We start from the raw sequence: 26,177 nt of genomic DNA on the forward strand, positions 1-26,177 counted from the left end.
GGACCATCCATGAAAGCTTAGCCCAACCTAAATGAACTTGGCCCATTCCATATATATATAAGAGTCCATATTTAATTAGTTCTTTTTTATCACTTAATTAATTCTAAATTAATTCTTGATCAATACTAATTAAATAATATGATTCCATATTAATATATTAGAACTTATAATATATTAATATAAATCATAAATATACTATTCTCAAAAGACTATCCATATAAATTGTGCCGGTGAAGTGCAACCCAAATGGACCATGCCGGGTCGGGTCAAGTACATACCAAATATAGTTATGGACTTAGACATTAATCCAACAAAAGGTTGCCAAGAGAGCCTTGATACCAGCTTCTGAGTATGCACTTCCGGAAGAAGAGGAAGAAAGCAGTTGGTCAAGCTTATCATTCATAGCCTTTAAATGCTTCTTCGTAACAGGAGCGTCATCATCATCATCGCTCTGTACTCTATATGGACTATAATAAACAGAATCGAATTCGATTTCTTCGCCTCCAAGAACAGGTTCAGATTCGTGTGAAGGAGGTGGGGATAAAGGTTTTGAGGTAATTGGGGGTTCAGAACCGAAAGTAGATGCCCCTGTATCAGATACGTTGACACGAACAGTAGGTTCGGTTGGATGAGTAGTAGTTGTGGTAACCTCGATAAATAAAGGAGTTGGAATTGGAATCGAGGTTGGAGTGGAAGAGGAGATGGGTGTAGGAAAGGGAGCAATAGTAATAGGAACCGATTGTGTAGGAGAGTGAGGAGGTGAGTTTCGGTTACCTTCATTAGGTGGTGAGGGTGGAGGCGAATTACCTCGAGGCAGACTGTCATGAAGAGAAACGTCATCATCACTGAACTCTGGTTCGGGCTGTGGGTCAGAGGGAACATAATCAGAGTCACTTGAAGAAGGGGAAGGAGACTTCGACTTGTGAGCTTTCTTCTTGGTTTTTCGTTTCTTTGCAGCAGTAGGGGCTGCTTGTTCAAACTTTCGCTTCTTGGGAGTAGAGACTTTTGAGGATTGACCTTCCTTCTCCCCTTTTCTTTCAGGCTTCTTTCCTCTTTTAGCTAGTTTATCTGCTGCATCTAGTGAGCTTAGCATTTCTGGAGTAAGTTGCCTTGGCCCTGTAGGGGGTAGCTTCTTGTATTCAATTATCACCTTGCTTTCCGTGGAAACACACCTATACATAGATTCCGGAACCGAACCAATAAAGAGAAACTTCGATGGATCTGAGACAAATATCCTCGTCGTGTGAAAAGTAGCAATAGATGACATCAGTGAGTCTGCCATTGTTGGAACGTGAAAATTTTCCATCGCCCATTGAGTAACAAGAGTCCAAAACCTAGCACAAGAGATTTCAGAGTAGCGTAAAGTAGAGCTTATACTCTGAACCAGTTGAGACCATAAGATAGTCCCAAAGTCCATGTTAACCCCATGGTACAGACCATAAAGAAGGGTCATGAACGCCCTGCTTGCTCCATCAGAACCTGCAACTCTCTCCGATAAACCCTTGGAAAGGAGGGTAAATAGATCGTTCCACTGGGGAGGAAGACATGATTTCTTGAACTTTGTGACAGTGGTGAGAATCTTAGTGTACCCCATATCATAGAACATTGTGAAGAGTTGAGTGGTGGTAATGGAATCAGGGTTGATCATGGAGTCGTCGACAACAAGCCTAAGCAACAAACAAAACCTAGCTTTTGAAATCGACGTCTTTTGATTGACGATCTCAAAGAAAATACGCTCCTTTGCTTTATCGTAGACAGCGGATGAGTAGACTTGAGAAAGTAGTGACATTGGAACACACTCCACCTGGGTTAGGGCTATGACGAGTGGTGAATATTTGAGGCATTCAACCACTTGCAGCATGTAGGGATCATACTGGAAAGGTGAGAGTTCAATGATGAGGTTTTGATTCGGTTTAATGGTGAGAAGAGAGGACTGAGCAGTTTGTTCATAAACAGATGAAGATTCAGCCATTGTTGCAGGTGAGAAGAAGAAGATGAACAGTAGAAATTCGCCGGTGTGTTCTTGAGAGAGTGGAGAATTGATGAGAATTGGTAAAGTAGCCCAAGAGGTGTGAGAAAACCTTTTATACCATCTCTAGGAGAGAGAGAAAAAATTCACAGTAATGATTCGACGATCTTCTGAATCGACGCCTGAAAAAGCGTGATTTGACACCTGGGTTTCCCTAGGAAGACTTCATCAGGCGTGATGTTAGGAACCGTTTCAAATTCACGCGCCCGTTTCAAATCTTATCCAATGACGTGTTTTGAAATCTTATCTTGGTACCGTCGTTTCAACTTCGAAAACTATTCAAATTCCTTTTCAAACTGTGACCAACCCTTTCGCTTCATATAGGACTGGCAATGTTCGCTCCTTAACATGATATACCTCCATGGCATTAACAACCGAAACATCAATTCTGAAAAATAGCCATTAGTACCACATGCAAGAATTTGGAAAATCATAAAGATCTTCATGCAAGAGTGTGCCAATAGAAAAGAAATAAACCAAAGTTTTTGTGGGATGTAAGTGATGTCTATTTAGACACGAAACTATGGATCCCGGGCACAAATCGCTTCCTTCAAAGTCAAGAGAGACTTAGAAGTGTCTGTGTGGTTTCCCGTTGAATTACGATCAAATGTTTATTAAGAAACATTGAAAGGCATCTTTTCAAATTTAAGCTATAAAGGGTGGCTGATCTTCAACCGAACTTCAGTACTTGACATAAGACCGAAAGTGGGATAAAGTACTTGTGAGACCAGTGTAGCCTATTAAACAAGTAGGTTAGTTAATATATTCAGTGACTTTGTGATAATTTGTAGAAATTTCAAAAACAAAATTAAACTGGATCTTATGGGAAGAAATGCCTTGGTGTTAGACAGTTTCATAAAGATCGCACAAAAATAAAAAAAAAAGAGATTTCGTGGTACCTTCCACTAAAGTGGTTTCGTTAAAGCGTGGGTGCAAACTAGAACATTTGATTGTTCACCGTCAATTCGTTATTGGTGTTGGATTTTGGGTTTCACTTAGCACGTGGCGAAACGAATGTTGTGTAACCATAAACCTCAGTGGTAAATTCTGAGAGTCTCAAGGGTTACAATGATGAGCCGAAATAAGATGGAGAAAAGTGATAAGGAGGTTAAAGAATCGAAATAAGCTCTGCTATGTAGTAAGGACCGAGCAGACAACTCTTAACTCAATGTGAGACGAGTAAGGTAGCTCATGAAATAAGTGATTTTATCAGCCTGATTGGGAAGATTTGATTTGTGTATATCAAATCAGTAAGGCTACACTTGAAGTCTTTGAGGCTTTGGTCGACATACAACAGCATGCTTCTAGGGACACTTAGCTAGTACTAAGATAAAGAAATGTATACCTGTCCCAACTCCATCATTTAAATGATCGATGATACCTTTCAGTGATATTTTTGGAATTTTTGACTTTAATGAAAAGCAACAAAAACAAAACAAAAAAAATATTTTTGGATTTTATAAATGTTCTGAAAAAGAAATAAAAACAGAAAGGAAAATATTTTTGATTTTTATGAATTTTCTGAAAAAGAATTAAAAACAGAAAGGAAAATATTTTTGATTTTTCTGAAAAAGAATTAAAAACAGAAAGGAAAATATTTTTGATTTTTATGAATTGAAACGAAGTGAGAAAAGACATAGACAATGTACAAACTATACAACCGAAACTTCACCTAAAAGTAGTGAAGCGAAATAGACCGAGCGTTCGGTTCATTTCGGTTCCCAAAAAATCAGGAACCGAAATAGACCGAGCGTTCGCTCTATTTCGCGTTCGGTCCATTTCGGTTCCCGAAAATTCTGGAGCCGAAATAGACCGAGCGTTTGCTCTATTTCGCTTGATAAATTTTAATGAGGCGAAAGTAGTTTCAGTACTGATGCTGCTTCCATCATTCCTAAGCCTTGGAGAATTTTATTAAAACTTACTTTAGGTAAGGCTTTCGTGAAGATGTCAGCAAGTTGATCAGCAGATCAAACAAAATGGATTTCCACATTACCATCTTCAACGTGATCTTTAATGAAATGGTATCTCAGTGCAATATGTTTCGTTTTGGAGTGCTGCACTGGATTATGACAAATCCTGATTGTGCTTTCAGAATCGCAGTAAAGAGGAATTTTCTTCATATTCAGGCCATAGTCTCTAAGTTGGCTTTGTATCCAAATGACCTGAGAAGTGCAAGATGCTACAGAAATATATTCAGCTTCGGCTGTTGAGAGTGAAACGTAGGTTTGTTTCTTGGACTGCCAGCTGACGAGTTTACCATCGAGGAATTGACATCCGCCTGTAGTACTCTTTCGGTCCAAACCACATCCTCCAAGATCAGCATCAGAGAATGCTTGAACGAAAAATCCTGATTTAGCAGGATACCATAGACCGAGAGATGAGGTTCGATTCAAATATCTGAAGATGTTCTTAACAGCCACCATATGAGGTTTGTGTGGATTAGCTTGGAACCTGGCACAATAACAAACAGAAAACATAATATCTGGTCTACTAGCCGTTAGATACATTAGAGACCCTATCATTTGCCAATATAGGGTCATATCTACAGTTGGTTTCTCCAAAGATGGTGTTAACTTCGTTCCAAATGTCATAGGAACCTTTACTTTGGAATCTCCCATCATGCCAAACTTAGCCAATAGAGTTTTTATGTATGCCTCCTGATTGATAAATATGCCTTCGGGTCCCTGTCTAATGTTCTAACCAAGGAAAAAGTTAATTGGACCCATTGAGCTCATCTCAAACTTAGTCTCCATCAACTTCCTGAATTCAGCTGTGAGGTTGGGATTCGTGGAGCCGAAGATGATATCATCAACGTAAATTTGGACGATCATTAAATGGTCACCCTCTTTCTTGCGAAAGAAGGTTGGGTCAACCGAACCTTGTTTAAACTTTGACATTTTTAGAAATCGAGTAAGGGTTTCATACCAGGCTCTAGGAGCTTGCTTCAAACCATAGACAACTTTATCTAGAATATAGCAATGATCAGGGTACTTTTCGTTCACGAAACCCGGTGGTTGCTCAACATATACAGTCTCCTCTAGTTCTTTATTCAAGAATGCACATTTGACGTCCATTTGAAAGACTTCAAAATTCTTGTGAGCAGCGTATGCCAGAAAGATCCGAACTAGTTCTAGCCTCGCTACAGGAGCGAAGGTTTCTTCATAATCTATACCTTCTTCCTGACAATATCCCTTGACCACCAGCCTTGCCTTATTGCGAATTACATTTCCCTCTTTATCCATCTTGTTCCTGAATACCCATTTCAACCCAACCATAGATGCATCCTTTGGTGTGGGAATCAGTCTCCAGACTCGATTTCGCTCAAACTCGTGGAGTTCGTCTTGCATTGCATGTACCCAATCGGAGTGATCGAGTGTAGTAGAAACCGTTTTTGGTTCTATTTTCGAGACGAATGAATTGAACATGCAAAATTCTACTTGAGATAACAGAGCAGTTTGCTTCGATTTTATTTGAAACCAAGTAAGAACACCTTCAGATGTTTCACCTATTACTTGAGTATTTGGATGATCTTTTGTCCATTTTGTGAGAGGTGGGTAGTTTGGATCATAGGCAGGATCCAGTTCAGCATTTATTTCTTCCTCGAATTCTGATTGAGAATCTTCGTCATTTGTGTTGTTTTTCTCCCCCTCGAATAACAAAACCACCTCAACATCTGGTTCAGAATTCTCCCCCTCGATTGGACTTTCATGGGTCATTGATGGAGAAGGGTTCTCCCCCTGGAAGGGTAAGTCAGGTCATCTTGGTGTCGATGAACTCTCCCCCTGGAATGCATAAAATTTATGAGAAGGATCATTCAAGCTTTGGGGTTCACCTTGAACTGGTGGTTCGCTTGAGCTTTGAGGTTCGCCGGAACTGTGAGGTTCGCTTTGACTTGGTTGTTCGGTTGGTCCTTGGTGTTCGCTTTCCATTTCTTTTGCCGCTTCATCGATAATTTTCTTCAAGTTGTCGATCTTGTTGTCAGGAGCTTTTTCCTCAGAATGAATTGCCTTCTCTGGTTCATTAAAGAGCAACATGTATTCCTCAAATAGATTGGAAAAAGGAACGGAGACTTGACCTGATTCAGGAAAGATTTCCTCCGTTAACCCTTTACTGGACTGCAGTTTCTTCACATAACTATCATCAAAGGTAACATAGTAGGTTTCTTCAAGTTTCTTTGATCGTTTATTCAGAACCCTATATGCCTTTGAAGTGAGTGAGTAACCAAGAAAAATTCCTTCATCAGCTTTGACATCAAACTTGTTTCGGTTCTCTTTGGAGTTGAAAATAAAGCATCTTGAACCGAACACGTGGAAGAACTTGACATTAGGCTTGCGATTATTCAAGATTTCGTATGGAGTGATGGAAAATATCTTGTTGAGGAAGGTTCGGTTCTGGGTATAGCAGGCAGCAGCAATTGCATCAGCCCAGAAGTACAGAGATAGAGAAGCGAAACTTAGCATGGTTCGGGCTGCTTCATACAACGAACGGTTTCGCCTTTCAACTACGCCATTTTGCTGTGGAGTATAGAGAGCAGAGAAGTTGTGAGATACTCCATTTTCAGCGAGAAATTCTTCAAACTCTTGGTTTTTGAATTCGCGCCCATTGCCACTTCGGACATTTCTAACCACCTTTCGCAATTGAAGCTCCACTTGTTTTATAAATGCTTTGAGCTTTGGAGTTGCCTCTGATTTCTGTTTAAGAAAGAAAACCTAGGTGAAACGTGAAAAGTCATCAACAATAACCAAAATGTACTTACTACCACCGATGCTTTCTATGGCTGATGGACCACATAGATCGATGTGAAGAAGCTCTAGAGGTTCAAGATCTTTGTGTTGACAATTGTAGGATGACTCTTTCGGCTTTGCTTTCCCATCTCGCATGCTGCACACAAGTGTTCCTTATCAAATTTGAGAAGTGGAAGTTCTCGAACATGATCACCGATAACCAACTTGTTGATATCCTTAAAGTTGAGATGTGAGAGCCTTTGGTGCCAAAGCCAACTTTCGTCAGAATGTGATTTCATTAATAAGCATACAGCTGTTTTTCCTTGAATTGGGTTAAGATTTAGAGGATACATCTCTCCTTTTCGCTTGGATTTTAACAATACAACCTTCATTTTCTTTTCAACAATCTCAGAGCCTTCATCATCAAACGAAACCTTCAGTCCAGTTCCCACAACCAGTTGAGAGACACTGATGAGATTGTGCTGAAATCCCTCTACATATGCTACCTTCCTGATTGAGAATTCACCATTTGTGATCATTCTGTAGCCTTTGATTGTGCCATATGAATTATTCCCGTATTTGACACATCCACCATCCTTAAGAGCCCGAAACTCCCTTAGCTCTTCCATCCTTCCTGTCATGTGACGTGAGCAGCCACTATCGATGTACCATTCGTCGTCGAACTGCTCGTCACTTATAACCTGCAAAATTAAGCAAATTTAGGAACCCAAAGTTGCTTGGGTCCACGTGAGCCTTTTACAGAACAGGGAATTGCAATAGAAATATCAACCATATAAGTTATTTTTATTAGAGTTGTTGCATCTTTTCTTTTGATGGTAAAGACCTTGAGTTTGTTTAAATCAGATTGAGGAATTTTATTTTGATTCTTAACAACTTTGTTTTCATGTTTCCTAGGGTTAGCTGACATCTTCTTTGTTTGCGTTTTGTCTTCAGAGACGCGCTTCCCTTTTCCCCTGCTATCCTTGGCATCCTTGTTGGGATTCTGCTTTGTTTGAGAACGAGGAGGATGAGATTTAGGACCGAAACTTGTCTTTCGGTTGTTATCAAAGCTAGACTTGGGACCAAAACTAGTCTTTCGGTTCTTGTCACTGCAAGAGTTGGGACCGAAACTAGGCTTTCGGTTCGCTTGACTGCAGGATTGGCAGTGGGTGCATGAACTAGAATTATCCTTTGATCCAGATTTTGCCTTGAGATTTGACGCCTTTTCTGTGCGAACATAATTGGAGTTTTGGGAGTTCCAAAACTGCTTCCTTTCATTGAGATTCTTTTGATATCTTTTGTTTCGCTGGCATTTTTGTTCAGCAAGCTGCTTTTGAGACTTGTGTATGTTAGCTCTTGTCTTCGGTCTCTCAGCATGAGTTTCGCTCTTCAATGAAGAGGTTTCGCTTGCAGTCGACTTTGGTTCGCTTGGGATTTCCTTGGTACCACTTGTGCTTGGTACATCAAATCTTGCAGGCTTGTTGAGTGGTTCTGCCACGCATCTACCTTTAACCCTCCATGAGGTTCTCTCTGATAAACCGACAGTTTCATCTGCATTGTCGATTGGAGCCGACCAAAAGTAGTCATCACAGCTACCCACGTTATCTTCGTTTACTATGGCTGTCAGTTCGGCTGTGTGTTTTTGAGTAACCCCTGTCGTGGTGTAAACCTGATTAGGTATAGTTTGCACCTTTTGATAAACCACTGCTTTTGGTTTCAGAATTTTGGATTTATCTTGGGACACACGAGCGAACTCAACCGAATTTTCAGATATAAGGCCTTTGGTAGGTTCGGTTTCGCTCTTAACAAATTCTGAACAATCAACCACATCCTCTACAGAAATTTCATTCATATCACTTTCCTCGTCAAATTCAGAAGAGTTTTCAACATTTATTTTGTTTTCAGAACTTAATTTGGCATTCAATGAGTCAAATTTGTGTATGGTTTCGGTCTTGATTTTCAGTTTATCATTCTCGTCTAAAAGATTTTTGAGCATGTCCTTATGGTCTTTGGACTTGATAAAGGACTCGATTTTGTCCGGACCAACCCTGTAAGGGTCAGAGACATTATCTGAGGAGACAATGGATTCACAATTATAGCCATCAATATCAACTTCGTCCTCCTTTAACTCTAGGAAGGGCAAAATCATTTTGTAAATCTTTTTGCCAATGTCACAATCTAAATGCAATTGAGTGATATTTGTATATAAACGTTCAACAATTAAGCAAAAAATATTTCTTTGTTTCATCAGTTTCAAATTGTCACGTTGCAAATAAATAACTTCATCTCTTGTCCTAACTAACTCTAACTCCGTCTTCTCTATCCACATCCGTCGATCCTCATTCTTGGATGTCACCCTGCTAAGTTGATCGGTTAGGTTAGCATTTGTGAGACGTGTTTGCATTAGACTACCACTTAAACTAGAAATTTTGAATTTCAAATCGTTTAATTCCTTTTCATAGTTAGTTACATGTATTTTAAGTGATTCGAGAATGGATTGTACCTTCTTGATCAACTGATCGCAGTCATTGATCTTATCGCTCATAGGTTTGGCAGCAAAGCACTTATCTTCCCTCAGATTCGCCTCCTCACACTCGCCTTCGGTTGTGTAACCCCTCATTTATGACACTCCAGCTGTCACCATCAAGCATCTCCCAGCAAACTCATCACTCTTTTCTTTCGCCACAAACGCCTTGCCATGGGTGGGTTTACGTACTTCTTCATCTTCAGAGTCTGTAGACCAGACCTCTAAGCCACTGAACTCGTCATCTACAACGTTCTCCTGCACAATTAAAGCATTCATTGAACTGTTAGAGGCTTTCTTCTTCTTTATCTCCTCCAGCCTGCGCATATAGTACGCTTCATCATCTTCACCCTCTTTCTTCTCCGATAGCTTTCTCAACATGCAATCTTTGGCAAAGTGGTTTTTGCCATGGCAAAAGTTGCAATCATATCTGGATTCTCCCACCAATTTGCACTCCTTCTTCTCTTCTTCTTTCTGAGGAGTATTTTTGATCTCCTCTTTGGCCTTTTCTGAGCTATAGCTTCCCTGCCAGTTTCGGTTCTTGGCAATAGGAAACTTTTTGCGAGCAAACCTTTTCGGGTTGGAAACCATCATTGCATATTCTTCGCTTGTCAGATCACATTCTGACATCTCTGACTTTTCTTCATCTTCTGCCACATTATTTGCTTTAGAGAGAAGGGCTAAAGATCCCATACCAGTCACCACTTTCGCTTCCTTTGTCACAACACTTTCATGAGACTTGAGAATACCCACCATCTTCGCCAGAGAATAGTTTTTAAATTGCTCGTGGGCCTTCACCGTTGATACCACAGCCATCCATTCGGGTCTTAAACCATTCATAAATGTGACCTTCTGTTCGATCACTTTCCTTTCAATGCCGTGCTTGATCATTTTGCTCAAAAGATGGTTGAAGCGATCGAAAGTCTGAACAAGTTTTTCATCAGCCTTTTGTTGGAAAGCACCGAACTCAGAGAGCAATAGAGTTTGGATAGAATGCTCCAGGTCTTCATCAGTGGAATACATCTCTTTGAGTCTAACCCATATCTCTTTTGCCGTGGTGCATGAGCTTACTAAACGAAAAGTATCAGACTGTAAAGCAAATTGAATCATTCTCATTGCTTTAACATTACACAGCAACTTATCCTTTTCATCTTGAGGAATCTTCTCCACATCAGTTACGAGCTTTTTGTATTCTTTTTGAGTCTTGACAGTTGTATTTGTACCAGAATGAACAAAAGGACCCAATGTTATCGCTTCCCATATAAGATAACCATTGTCTTCGGAACCAACGACGTAGTCCTCAAAGTGATGCGTCCATACTTCATAATCTTGAGTGTAAAGAATCGGGATTCTGGTTGTAGATCCAATGTTGTTGGAGATATTGATTGGATTGGTTTGTGAATCTTCGTGAGACATGATGACCTTCTTCAGATATCTGCTTAGAATCAGACTTGTAAAGATTGAATAGGGTAATATCGAGATCTATGAACAACGTCAATGAAGGAATGACGGCTTAACAGATCCAATAAAAGTGGAAACCCTAAGAAAATTCTTCAAACAGAAGAGATGCGTATGATTTACACAGCCTCCTGCTCTGATACCAATTGATGAGAATTAAGTTCTCTTAGATCGATAGATTCAAACAGATATTAATGAGATAATAACAAGCAATATGAAACAATGAACACCAACGTGAATAAAACGAATGTCGAATGATTAAAACAGCAACCCTCAGAAGAGCTCGATGAAGAACTTCTACTTTAGAGGGTGCTAGGGTTACAGTACTTGTCAAAGGAAATATTCAACAGTGTAACAATAGAGATGCATGCATGCACCATAAATACTAAACCCTAAAAGCAACACACGGTTGGACAGGCCCAAACCGTGATTACATATGGACCGAACTTAACAAAGCCCAATAGCGCAACACATGAACTCTACAATAGTTGAATTCCAAAGATCTACATTGTCATATCAAGTTGTAATTTTTCTAGAATTTATGTATGTTTGGTAGTTTAACCAAAAATACCTTGAGGTTAAGAAAGATTTATGGGGATGGATTCGGAGGGTTGCAAAAATGAATGTCGTATAAGCTAAGCGGTGAAGGTTCATATGGATTGTGAGTATTTAGGAATGGGAAGTTTTTAGGAATCATAGACACAAATACATGCATTGCGGTCTTGGGATAATGGTTGGGTTTGAAATGGGCTGTTTTATGCGATATTGGTGAGATAATAAAAAAAACAATTTGCTTGGGGGCAAGCAAACAATTAGTGTGGGGTATTTTGAATTGTTCATATCTATACATATAATTTTAATTAATCTTTCTAATTATTTTTATGCCCTTTATAGAACAAAAGGTACTTAATTGGTTATGTATTGTGTTGTAGGGGTAAAAGACATGCTTGGAGAAAAAAGGAAGTTAGAAGCTGGAAGCTAGGAGTATGAAAGAAGACTTTAAATTGAAGAAAAAATGCACTCTCCACGTCGTGGTGACCCTACCACGACGTGGCAATTTGGACTTTCCCGATACATTAAGGAGACTTTCCGAATACGGGATAACAACGAAGACCACGACGTGGTGGCCTTACCACATCATGGTGATCTGTTTTTCGGGAATCTATAAATACGTGCCATTCTTCTCCGAATTGGGAACTTTTTCTGGAAGCAATTATCGATTTTTGAAGGCCAATTATCATAATTGAAGTTTGGGAGTGAAGGAGTCGATTATAGCTAAGGCATTGGGAGCATTAAGGCAATACAATTCTAAATTACGATTTTCTACTTAATTAATCATGTCTATTACTTTGAAATTCGTTTTTAATTGTTTGATTATTGAAATCTTGGGCTAAAACCCTATGAATTTCGTTTAGTATAGGGTTACTTGACTATTTATGGTTTGATATATGGTATGGATTTTGTTTTATTGGTTATTTGTTTATTTAGCTTATTAAAGAACCTTCCGTGTTTATCATAATTGTTTTCTCTATTTATTGCTGAATTTAATTAAGCTTGTATGATCACCTTTCTTAATTGAATTTGAATCTTATAATCTTGTGAATTGCAAAATTGTAGGACTAGTGTTTTGAACAAAACCTAGGGTTAAATAGAAAAGTGGGTAAATAAACGTAGGAGCTAATATATGACGACCAATCATATATTGAATTGAGCTAATACACAAAATTAATCAATTCGTTATAAGTCTAAATTAACTCGAATTGAACACTAGTAAACTTGTTAGTTTATCCGCCTGTTCACCGTATGAATGAGCTTGTTTGCTAAAAGATTAGGATTAGTGAAAATTAACCTAGTCATTGTAGGAATAGGTAACCAATGAAACAAAAATCCATTGCACTTCCATAAATCAACCATAATAGCAAGTAAATCTGAAACTAAACGAAAGACTCTCAATTACCTTGGCTTAATTCGTCTTTTGTGCTTCTTGCTTTAGTTTAATATTTGATTTAATAATTGATAGTTAGTTAGTTTGGTAAATTAGTTTTCTAGTCTTGCAAAACTAGAGAAAACCCTTTTCCTAAATTTATTAGTAATTTAGTTAGTAGTAGATAAGAATTAGCTAATAATCTCGTTCCTTGTGTTCGATACCTGTCTATTGTGTTATACTATCTTCAACAAGTTACACTGCCTTAGGAAATAATTAGTCACGTTACTAGGGTTAACTAGTACATATTATTTTATGCATCAGGTGTTATGAGCTTTTGGTCACTTTAAGTGCATAAAGTTTGGATCTTGAAAGTTGTGACCTTGTTATGGATAAATTTGGAAACTTTATCCATATAAACATCATTTGGATTCAGATCTGAAGGTTGGAGACTTGGACTTAATGGATTAAGTCGAAAAAGATGCACTTTAGGTCCCTTTGAGACTTAAAGACTAGATCTTGTTTGTTGGGACCATTCTAATGGATAAAGTTGGAAACTTTGTCCATTATGGAGCTATTATGAACAATAAAAATGTGCTTTTGGCCCTTCTATCCCTTCCATGCAAGAGTTGTGATATCTTATTGGGTTAAGAAGTTAGGGCTTTTAGTTTTGTGCACTTCCTAGCCATGCAAAGTCATAAAGTTGGAAACTTTATGACTTAAGATGATATTTGGCGGCTAAATCTGTATTTGGACAAAAAGAATTAATAGAATAAGCCCTTAAACGAAAGGATTTCATTCAGCCAGCGTACGCTGGGCATACATGAGCGTACGCAATGAGAGCCCCGATTTTGGACCTTGTGTACGCTAAGCGTACAAGCTGAGTACGATGGGCGTACTCAACTGAGTTGACTTGGTTGACTTTTTGACGTTTAGACTTTGACCGGGATTTGACCAATTTTCACCAAAGGGTATTTTGGGTATTTTGATATTAAGTTAAGTTGGGCCATGATTTGAATAATAGGTGACGGGTAGAGCTGGTATTCGGAGCAGAGATTTATTCAGCTATTTGTTCAGACTGAGAGGTGAGTCTTCCTCACTGTACCCGTGGGTCGAAGGCACCAATATCGACCCACTAGTTTTGGTTACCTCTTAGTAGAGGGATGTCTTAGGGACTATATGTAATCTAGTAGGATAGACTGAGGACTCTTGATCTAGGCTTTCTTGCATGTTCCTCGTTTGGTTGTGGCTCTAGAGTAAGATCACATGTCGGGGTGTCTATCTCACCTCTCAGTATATACGGTTATGCATCCCTTTGATTTTTGGTACTTAGTGTGTTACTATGTGGTAGTGATCTGTAGATCTGCCTCTTAGGGCCGACGTTTGATTTGAATCAGAGTTCGGCAGTGCCTTTGGAAAGCACTCTTTGTTGTTTGGTTATACTTGCAATTGTAGTTATAGACTTATCCAAATGGGAGACTGTTGGATTAGGTTGTCTAAGCTCATAACTAAATTGGTATAAACTTGCAAATAGAAGCAAAGTCCTTTTCGGGTGCTCTTATAACCAGAAATAGCTAGAAATGATATTAGGAGAGAGAGACAAATGATTCGTTAATATATTATGTGATTAATATATTAATTGAAAATAGATAATTGATTTGTTAATTTGTTATGTGATTAATAAATTAATATAAGATCAATAGTTAAATAGTTGATTTATTAATTGATTGATTGATGGGAAATTTTATAATAATTAATTAATTAATAATCATAATTAATCTGAAATTAATTTGGGGTTAATTGGAATTAATTAAAGATTTAAGGGGTGAATTGTAATTGTTCAATAGTTGAACAAAAGAAGCAATTCTAGAACCATCCATGTTATGGACAATTTTGGCTTGATTCCTAGGGTTTTTAGAAGCCTCATGGGTGCAAATAAGGATATGATTTGAATTGAGATTAAATCTATTATTTAATTGATTTAAATCTGGCTTTTCCTGCAAGTTATCTAAACTATAAATAGGACCCCAAGACCAACAAATTTCATTCATACCTTTACCTACAAACTTAGGAACAAAATTTCTATCCATCTCCTCTCCTCTCTCTCTCTCTCTCCTCTTCATTCTAGGGTTTCACTACAAGAAATTAGGGTCTTTACCTATACATAAATTACCCACACATGGTATGTGTATGTAACTACCTACACATAATTCACATATGTGTGGGTATTTGAAAATAATAAATTTTCATAACAGATAACACTTAATATGTGTAGGTAATACCTTATAGTAACATTTTATTTGGGAGTGAATTTTCCCTCCAAGATTTATGATTTACGTAATGTGAATTTACCCACACATGTTAAATTTTTTCTTTATGTGTATGTAATATACCTACATATAGATAAAAATTAATTAGATGTGTCGGTGATTCATTTGGTTTTACCAACACATAATTTTACTTTAGATATGTGTTGGTAACTAAATTAAATAACAATAATAATTGATGTTGTATACATGATGTGGCAAAGTAAATGTCTACACATGTAAAAAATTTCAATATATATGTGGGTAATTTTTAAAATTTTATCTACACATATTATTTATATATAAAGATGTAGGTAAATAAAATAAATAGTTTTTTATTTTATTATTTGACGATGACGTGGAAAATTTAATACCAGTACAATTTATTGATACAAATATGTGTGGATAATACGTAAATGTTACATACTGATAAGTCTCGTTAGTGAAAATGTCATTTCTGCAACCACCATTAGAGACACTAAGTTTTTGGTGCTTGCTTTCTGAAGACCAACAAGGAAAGGAATAAGATTTATTTGCTATAATAAATCTAAATATGTAAACCCTAATCCCTATTGTATTTTTGAAATACCTAGGGTTTATTAGGGTTCTTGATATTCATTGTTTATTTCTATCAATTAGAGAAAACATAGATCCAAAGCATGTTGCATGTGAACTTAAGGGTTAAAATTTTCCACTTTACATGTTTTAGTAACCTAGAAAACCGATCAAACCCAACCCAACCCACATAACCCGTTTAAGTATATGGGTTTGCGGGGCCAGTGGGTTGATTTCGGGTCAAAGAATTGACAAGTCATTTTGGAGTAATTTTTCACATGTTAAATTTATATGAATTATACATGTCTCTCAATTATTTAATAACTAGCATTTTATATTGACTAGAATTAAATGAACAACCAAATACCAATATAAAGTAATAACTTAATAAGCAACACATTTGAAAAAAAAAAGGGTTCCAACGTCGTATATTGATTGTATTCTATTAACTAATAATAATTTTTTTTAGTATAATATATATTTTCGGGTTAGCGGGTTGACCCGCGAACCCAAACAGTTAACCCAACCCATGAAATAAAAGAGTTGACGGGTTGACGAGTCAGAAATCTCACCCCTACTAAAAACGCTTGATTTCTGTAGTCTTGAATTCTCCTTCACATTCTAAAGACGGTGGCTTCGTATTTGTGGTGTGAGTTGGATTCAAAAGAAAGGAGAGAGAAAGAGAGAGACGAATGACAAAACCCTTGATCGTGATTCAAAGAGAGGATATATATATATATATATATATATATATATATATATATATATATATATTGTCACACCCCCGAACCGAGTAAAACGACGGAAACGTCCGAGGGCGGATGACGTCATGTACAGTATCATAACAATTGTATAATAGATATCAAAGCATTACAACCATTATATTGATAAAAAGTATTTACATTGTATTTGAATCATTGTTTGACTTCAAAAGCATACAGCAAAATATAAGACGTAACAATACTAAGCTCTGTCTTCACAAAACCTGTGTGGGTACCTGTCTACTGATTCCCTAAGAATACAAGTGGTTTTGAAAAAGTTTCAACATTTGAGTTGGTGAGTTCATAAGCATTTTGTATGAGAAATATATGTCTTTGTCCCTTGAAAATGATAGTGTGTTCTTCCATAAAATCCAATATTTTCTTTAGAAATGACTTGTAGTCTTAAATACCCTAAGATTGAAAATGTATAAGTATTGCTGTACTCTGAATTAGTGTAATGTAGTTTTATATCTTTATAAAACCATTTGAATGCATGTTTTCATAAATGTAAGTTGTATTGTATTGGAAAAATAGTATAATGTAGTTTTAACAAAATTTGTACCCAATATGTATATTTATACTTTGTAAAAATATAAATGTAATGGTTTGTATATTAGCAAAAATTTTCTTGTGTTATACTTGTATTACCCCCCTAAAACATAGGAAAAATCATGAAAACTGTAGGGGTATGAACTCACCTCGAGTGTGTTCTTGGCTGGATAACGATGTGAGTGGCGATATTCTTCAAGTTAGAACACGTGAAATTAGCCGTATCCTAATAATCTTTAACGCATGATAACGTGTATAAATTAGTTCTACTAACATGAAAGTGTTATTAAAAACACAAGATTATATTAGAATACTTACACAGGTTCCTACGAATCAAGCTATATAAAATAGCTTTCTGGGAAAAATTAATGATGTTCCTGGGGTTTGTTTTGATGTTGTTACTGGGAATGGTATGAAGATATGAAGACTTGACGATTTGAAGATTGTATGTATGAGTTTTGAGAGAAAAGTGAAGGAAATCTTGAAGTGTAAATGGGAGAATGGGATGTGATTTCGGTCCTAATACTTATAAAGGGGGGGGGGGGGAGGAGGTAAGGATGACGTGGTGTTTGCATTGAAATGTGTAATTTATCACCTAGGAAGGAGTGACACTAGATAAGGTTTGGTGATTTCGGCTTATCTACACCGAAATCACCATGATTTCGGTCCAACACTTCAACCGAAATCAAGGTCTTCGGTCAGCCAAAAAGGGGTTCTCGGCCGAGGGTTCTCGGTCTAGCATGTTGTTCTCGGCCAAAAGAGATTTCGGTCTACATTGATTTCGGCCAGGAGTGATTTCGATCTAGACATGGGGTTTGATTCCTAAAACCGAAAACCCTTAAAGTAGGGTATAATTCATTATTTATTGGATTTAATTTTTACCTATTGACTTTTGTTGACTATCTTTGACTTCTATTGACCCGGAAATATATATATATATATATATATATATATATATATATATATATATATATATATATATATATATATATATATATATATATATATATGGTTGGGTTCAACAAGGAACCATTTTAAACCTTAGAACCAATGAACCAATCTTTTCTCAACTTTTAGAGCAATTTTTTCATAAAAAAAAACTAAAAATATAGAAATTCATAACTTTTTATCCTTCATCCATTGATATCAGTTTTGATAAAAAAAATTGATCTGTTCAGATTCACACTGTGAATTTGTTCAAATTCACATTGTGAATTTGTGCAGATTCACCTTGTGATATCTGTGCTGTGAAATTTGTGCATATTTACACAATGAATATATGCAGATTCACACTATGAATCTGTGCAGATTCACACTGTGAATTTGTGCAGATTCATACAGTGAATTTATACAAAATTAATAATTTATAGTGTAGATTTACAATGTGAACATGAACACATAAAAATATTTAAAAAAAAAATTATCAAATTTTATATCAATGGAAAGAAGATAAAAAGTTATGAATTTTTATATTTTTAGAATTTTTTTTCGATAAATAATAATATTTAAAACTTGAAAAAATAATGGTTCATTGGTTCTATTGTTTAAAATGGTTTATATATATATATATATATATATATATATATATATATATATATATATATATATATATATATATATATATATATATATAACCCGTGGGAACCACGGGTTATAAAATTAATTAAAATTTCATAATAAAAATTTATAATTATTAATCAATTATTTTAAATAAATCATTTTAAATAAATTGTTAATTAAGAGATATATCAAAATTTTAAAATTATTATAACTTCAAATTTAACATATAATTAGAAAATGTAAATTTGAATTTTGAAATGAGTTGCCTAATATATCTACATGACATATGACATAATATTAATGAGAAATTGTATTAGAGTGACACTTGATAAAAAGAAATTAAAACTATTCATTTATTAAAATAGAGATATATATTGGTGGTGTAAGTTAGATTTTAATTTGATTTTTTTTTTTACAAGTCACATGATTTTCTTAACATGAAAATATGAAGTTTATTCCCTTGACTAAAAAAAGGAATCTTTTTAACCAAACATAGAAGTTTGTAATATTATCCCAATTAAATAATTAGATTAAGAATGTAAGACAAAATTTGGGTTATAAATTAATTTTGACGCTACAACTTCAAAAGTCAAAACTCTTTAAAATTTTCATATTCTTTACAAAATTTACGCTCAACTTATTATATAAACGTCATGTTAATTTCAAGTCTTTTAATTTTCTAACTAGGAATTAGTACAATTTAGACTTTGTAGTTATGACTGATGACTATACTCTATAGGTTAAAGTGAACCCAAAAGAAATTGAGCCCAAAACGTTTCATTTGATAAGGCCCAGATATATAATAATATATGGGTTAATCTTGTACAGGATACATTTATAAATTTATTTACATGTTCGTAGAAGCTGCAATTTTAGTTATTGGTCCAAAAGTTAAAAACTATATAATAATAATAACAACAATAATAAATATATAAATATATAGCTTTTTGGAAAAAGGTAATTTGAGAGGTTGTATTAATAAAAAAGACAATAATAAATTTCCTTTTGTTTTAAAAAGTTTATAATAAATAATAAAATTACGATTATTATGAAAAAAATAATTACTTTTAACATAAAGTATTATATATTATTTTAAAATATGAATGCAATATCTAAGGTGCTGTTTGATTTTCTGAAACAAAAATTCATGAAGTCTGCGGACCACCTCGGCAACCCTCTGCAGTAGAAGAGATGGACCAAACGGCTGCAGAGTGTAATAAGAAGCGTGTTTGTTTTTTTAATATTTGTATACTGCTGCAGATATTAAAAAATTAAAATAAACTAATTTTATAAACCGAAAATAGTTTTTTAATACATAAAATTTAATAATGTATAACATTTCGACAACAATTAATGATATTTCAGTAAAAAATAATGATATTTCAACAAAAAAATAATGATATTTTAGTAAAAAATAATGATATTTCATTAATAAATTATCATTATTGGATATAAAAAAATGAAAAAAAATTCAACAAGAATAAACAAAAAAAAACGAAAAAAAAAAAGGTGAAATAAAATTTCAACAACATATAATCAAAATTACAGCAAGAAAAAAAGAAGAAGAGATTGGAAGAGGTTGGAAGAGGCAGTACAAGTGCTGCGCCAAACAGAGCACGCGCAGAGGTTTCTGACTCCGAAGACTTCTAAAAAACAAACAGCTGCGAGATGAAAAGTGTTGCGCATGTGTTGCGCCGCGCAACAATAAGAGGTTTGAAGAGGTTTTTTCTAAAAAAACAAACAGCACCTAAAAGTTTTTTTTTTTTTTGAATGGCGTGCAATTTCAATAAACAACAAAAAGCAAAGCAAAAAGTTAGAAAAGTTTTTCTAATGGAGGATTTTGACACCACTCCTTCGAGTTGAGAATTTCGTCATTTATCTTTGGAGAACTGATCCAAAGATGAAAGAGTATTTGTACCCCAGTAGTCAGTACTCAGTAGCCATCATCGTGTATGATTTTGAATGCAGAAAATGATTATTAAATGACCATATTTCCCATAAAAACACTATGCAAATAACCTCGTGAACCTCAACACTTTTTGCAGAAGAATTTATAAGTGGTTATCTGAATTAGGAAGTACTATGTCATCTATTTTTTCTTCACCTAAACGATGTTCCTTACATGGAACACCACCCTCCCAAAAAAGTGGAGATTAAGAAGGTTTTTAGTGTTTACCTGGCCTCACCATGCTCTTGATCGACCAGTTTAAGAAATCTAGATTTGATTTGGAAACGACACCCTAAAAAATCTCATCCTCATTTTTTCAAATTGAAGAGCTTATTAAATCAAATAAGTTCTTTGAAAGTCAGAGAACCTATTGTGGGATCTTAAACAATCAAAAGTTATTTATTTATTTATTTATTTATCTTTTTTTTTAAAAGATTATAAGTTTATAATCTTCTGGTCTAAAGCTTTTTCACTACATGTGTGGCTCTCATAAATTTCAACAATTAAATTAGATAATTTATAAAAAGAAAACAATAAAAATGATATAGATGAAATTGACGGATTCTGTGAATAAGTTGATGAAAATTCTCTAATAACGTGAAGATTTCTTGAGGTATTTAAATTTATTATTAAATCATTTCCAACCTTTAACACTATCATCTTTAATATTATGCTTTTTACTAAACTTATAAACATAATATTTTTAGAATTATGAATACGTGTTTTATAGATATAGTTTTTAGAAATATAAATACATATTTTTACATTTTTATATATTAATATGTATCTATACTTCTAAAAATATATTTATACTTAAAAAAAAACATATATCAAAATACATATTTACCCTTCTAAAAATATATGTATATACTTATATAAACATGTTTATGATTGAACAAGTTTTTTTTATTGATATGTATATTTTTAAATACATAAAAATAAGTCTTTGTAGTTCTAAAAACATATTAATTTGTTTTTTTTACATCTTAAATGGTTTATCCAAGAAAAAAACCTATACACACACACACACACACACATATATATATATATATATATATATATATATATATATATATATATATATATATATATATATATATATATAAAGAAATAACATTAAAAAATGTAAATACAATATTTAATTAAAAAATTTTTCGTATATAAATATGATTTTCTGCATTAATACGTATAATATGAAAAAAAAATACATAGGGTAAAAGTGTAAAAAAAATTATAAACTTAAGGGTAAAAACGTAAAAAAACTGTAAACTAGATGGTTTTTTGCGAAGTTAATATGATGGTAACCTGTTATCACCGGTAAAATGGTAAAACCGAACATTTTTTGGAAAATGTTAGGGTAAAAACGGACATAAAACTCAACTTTGGGCAAAACCGACAAACCCTGAAAACTTGATTCCTGTATCAACATGTCTCCAGTTGATGAGTATGTTAATATATATATATATATATATATATATATATATATATATATATATATATATATATATATATATACACACACACACACACACAGAGAAGATCGGGTGATGACTCATTTTAAAGTGAGGACTCGTGAGGACACTTTAAAAAATTGAAAAAAAAATATAAAAAATATATAAATCATAAAAGACAAAACTGCACAAATGGTCCATGTGGTTAGCTGAAAATTGTCACTTTGGTCCAAAAAAGTTTGGACTAGCACCAGAGGTCCAAACTTTTCATTTTGTTGCGAGTTTGGTCCGATTTGCTTTGAACTTTTTTATAAAGACGATTTTGCCCTTGGTTTTTGCTTTTTTTAGTTTTTTATTTATTTAAATAGTTTTCTGATTAAAAGAAAAATTAAAAAAATTAAAAAAGCCAAATCTCTCTCTCTCTCTCTCTCTCTCTCTCTCTCTCTCTCGACGATTGTTCAAGAACAACATATACAATCAAAAACACATCCCCCTTTCCCTTCATCTTCCTCCCTGCAACTCAAAACCACCAACAATCTTTCTATTTTGGAAGAAATCAATTTATGGGCTACATCTTTTCCAGCCCAACACAAACGGAACTTGCATTCTGTTGTCGTATCTCCGTCCGATCTACCATCTGCCCACCGATCGGCTCCGCCCCTTTTCCTCTTACCGGCAGATCAACTCAGATCGACTTCCACCTCTACCCACAAACCTTGGATTGTAGAGTAGAAAGCTTCTTTCTCTGTTCGAAGTGAGTCATGAAGATCAGTTTGAAGTTCAAATTGGAGATATCGATACTCAAATCTTCAAGAAACTTCATCAGGTTACCATTATGCCCCTCACCGTGAATATGTTGAACTATTGTTTGAATTATTTGAACCCTAACTCTGCATTATTGTTTGATTTATGAACCCTATCTTTGTATGTGTATCTGGATTTGTGTGTACTATTATGGCTCGGTGGTAATTTATAGATACCTCCATCAGATTTAACCATCTTAAATCTTCAAAACATGTCAAAGAAGCAGCGGAGGAAGATTGTGATCTATCTGTTCCTCTCGCATCTCTCTCGTCTTGCAGAACCAACAAAGCTCTAATACCAGCAAATTCAAGCAACAAGCTCAATGATTCTTCTGCTTTAATGGTGAAAAAGTCCAAACACAACCACCAATAACACCAAATCTCCCCTGAATGATGAACCAGTTATGAGATGATGCAACCCATTTAGATTCACCCCCAAAACCTATCAACGAATTGCTAGATTTTGGGGAGACCCAGATGGACCCGATAAAGGAAGAAATTTGATTCCATGGTTTGTGGTTTCAGGTGAAGCTATTGGTGGTGTGGTGTGGGCGATGGAAGTGGTGAGTAGTTTTGCAGCTCTCGATGGTTTTGAGGAACAGATGAGCGGGAGCCGTATCTTTGGAGGTTCACCAAAAGAAGCTTGACATGAGATCTGGGTTTTGTTGGAAAAAGCTTGAAATGAGATCTGGTGTTGTTCTGGTTCTGATGGCAAATTCTTGTATCTAATTTGATGTTCTTGATGAATTTTTGGAGAAGAAACCATTAAAGAGCTTTTGTAAAGGAAAAGTAATGAAGAAGGAATGGGCATTAACGAGAGAGAGAGAGAGAGAGAGAGAGATAGAGATAGAGAGTTTGCATTTTTATTTTTATTTTATTTCTGTTATAAAAAAATTATAAAAATAAAACAGAAAATACAAATTTTATTTTTAATTTTTTCCTTTAATAAAAAAACAATTAAATAATAAAAAAAATTGCAAAAGAACAAAAAATAAGGGCAAAATCGTCATTAAGAAAAAGTTCATAGCAAATTGGATCAAACTCACAACAAAATAAAAAGTTTGGACCTCTGGTGCTAGTCCAAACCTTTTTGGACGAAAGTGACAATTTTCAGCTAACCACATGGACCATTTGTGCAGTTTTGTCATCATAAAATCGAGCATAGATCTATGTCCAGGAGAAAAAAAATTTGGAAAAAAAAATTGGATCATTCAAATTGAATAATTGATCATAATGATATAAAATTAAAAATTAAAATTGAATCATGGATCCATAATGATGATGCAAATTTTTTTTTTCCAATTTTTTTTCTTCCAGACATAGATCCATGCTCGATTTTATGATTTGTATTTTTTTAAATTTTTTTAAGGTGTCCTCACGAGTCCTCACTTTAAAATGAGTACTCACAGGAACCAGACCCTATATATATATGGTTTTCATAAACATGACTCATATATTTTTATTACACTAGCTTTGGCTTATAGAGTATAGACTAGATTTCCGTGCTTTATCCTTTATGCTCTATTCAGATTAAAGTCTAGATTTTTGTGTTTTTATCCTTTATGCTCTATTCAGATTGAAGTCTGTAGTCATGTATTTGTTAGTTGTGATGTGGCAAAGGAAATTTGGAACAAAGTGCTTAAGTGGCTTGATCTTCATTTTCCTTTGTTTGCAAATGTTATAGAGATATTGGAATGGATGGATGTCATTCCTTCCGATCCGTCAAAAAGAAGAAAGCTTGAAGTTATTAACACAACGATCTGAGTTATTTGGTTTTACAGGAACAATGAGGTGTTCAAGACGAACAACATGCATACAATTCATATTTTTTGAAAACATTGTCATTCATTCTTTTAATCGGTTCTCTAATAGAATTAGCAAAAGTAGCATATCTTGGACCTAGTGGTTGTAAAACTCCATTTTATAAGACTCTTTATAATTGGTTTTTGATTTCTAGTTTTTGCCAGTTTTTCTTTATAAAAATGTGGCTGTTCAAAAAAAAATTGTATTATCAACATTTTATAACCAAAATATGTTATTCTTAAATAACTAGTTTGTATATTATTAAAACAACCATTTTATTAAATAAAATAAAAATTACATTTAATAAACATCTAAATAAATATGATAAATATATTTTGAAAATGTTATCAGATTATTAGATTACTAATAATGTAATATCACATATATCATTTTTTTTGTTATTTTTAGGATTGTAATATATATCACTTGTGCTCTTATTATATATATATATATATATATATATATATATATATATATATATATATATATATATATCAATTATATATTTATTTAAATGTTATTGTATTTTAATTATTAAATATGATAACACAAGTAACATTATTAAATAAACATTATAACTATATAAAAGATGATCTAAAAATAAATAAATTCAAAGTTGAATCACCAATCTGTACTAATTTTAAATATTTATTGTTAATGAATAATATAAAATATATTTATTAATATACTATTAATCAACGCCATATTTAGTATGATTTTGAAACAATTTAGTGTAAAAGTTGATTTAAAAAAAATGATATGCCGTATTATTGGAGTGGCTCACATCAATTCGTCCCATGGCCATGTAGAATATCAATCGAAGAACACTAATGAAGTTTTTGGATGAGTTTTATTATAGGGTTAGAAATGCTCTTAGACTAAGTTCAACATTAACACTAAAGATACATCATTTTTGTGTGAAACTTACACTAAAACCATTTTCGTTTTCTACTACACACTAAAAATTTATATAAAAATACATTTTAATATTTTAAATAGTTATAATAATTATCTAAATGTAAAGAATACTTAAATAATTGTATTTTAATGAAAAAGTGGGTTTTCTTATGATGAATAATAATGCACGCTAAATATAGATGCCACTTTTCTATAACACAAAAATAGTATTGTGTTAATTGGAATGGATATCATGTTTCTTAAAAATATTCTAAATGCTTAGATATTATTATAAAATTTAACAAATAAACTCTATTGATACAGAGCACCTAAGAGTATGCGGTATGGGTCTCGTTGAGACTCGATGTGGCTGAGGTGGATGCCCCCACCCCCCCCCCCCCCTACTCGTTGCATCTCGTTAAGCCAATTCTCGTGGTCGTTGCGACGTATTGAAACGGGAAAAAAATAGACGTTGGGGGTAATGACCGTTGCAAACAGTCAATATTCAAAATTAAAAAAAAATTTCCTTTATATATATATATATATATATATATATATATATATATATATATATATATATATATATATATATACACTCATTTTAATTCAACTTTTATATCTTTCTATCATTCTCTCTATATTTTATACACTTTCTTAATCAAAAATTGGATCAAAACCCAAACACCCCCCCCCCCCCCTCCATCATCAAACCCAAACACACAACCAAACACAACCTCGCCTCTCGGATTTGCGGGTTATGAAAATTATTTCTACCTTTTATTGTCTCAAGGGTCACCACAAATCTCATACCAAGACGCCGCTTTCAATCCTGCTTCACCACCACTGCAACTTCCCAACTCACCTTACCTTCAACAAAATTTACAA

The sequence above is a fragment of the Lactuca virosa genome, chromosome 6 (assembly GCF_052849685.1).
Source record: "Lactuca virosa cultivar CGN04683 chromosome 6, Lactuca_virosa_CGN04683_v6, whole genome shotgun sequence".
NCBI lineage: Eukaryota > Viridiplantae > Streptophyta > Magnoliopsida > Asterales > Asteraceae > Lactuca > Lactuca virosa.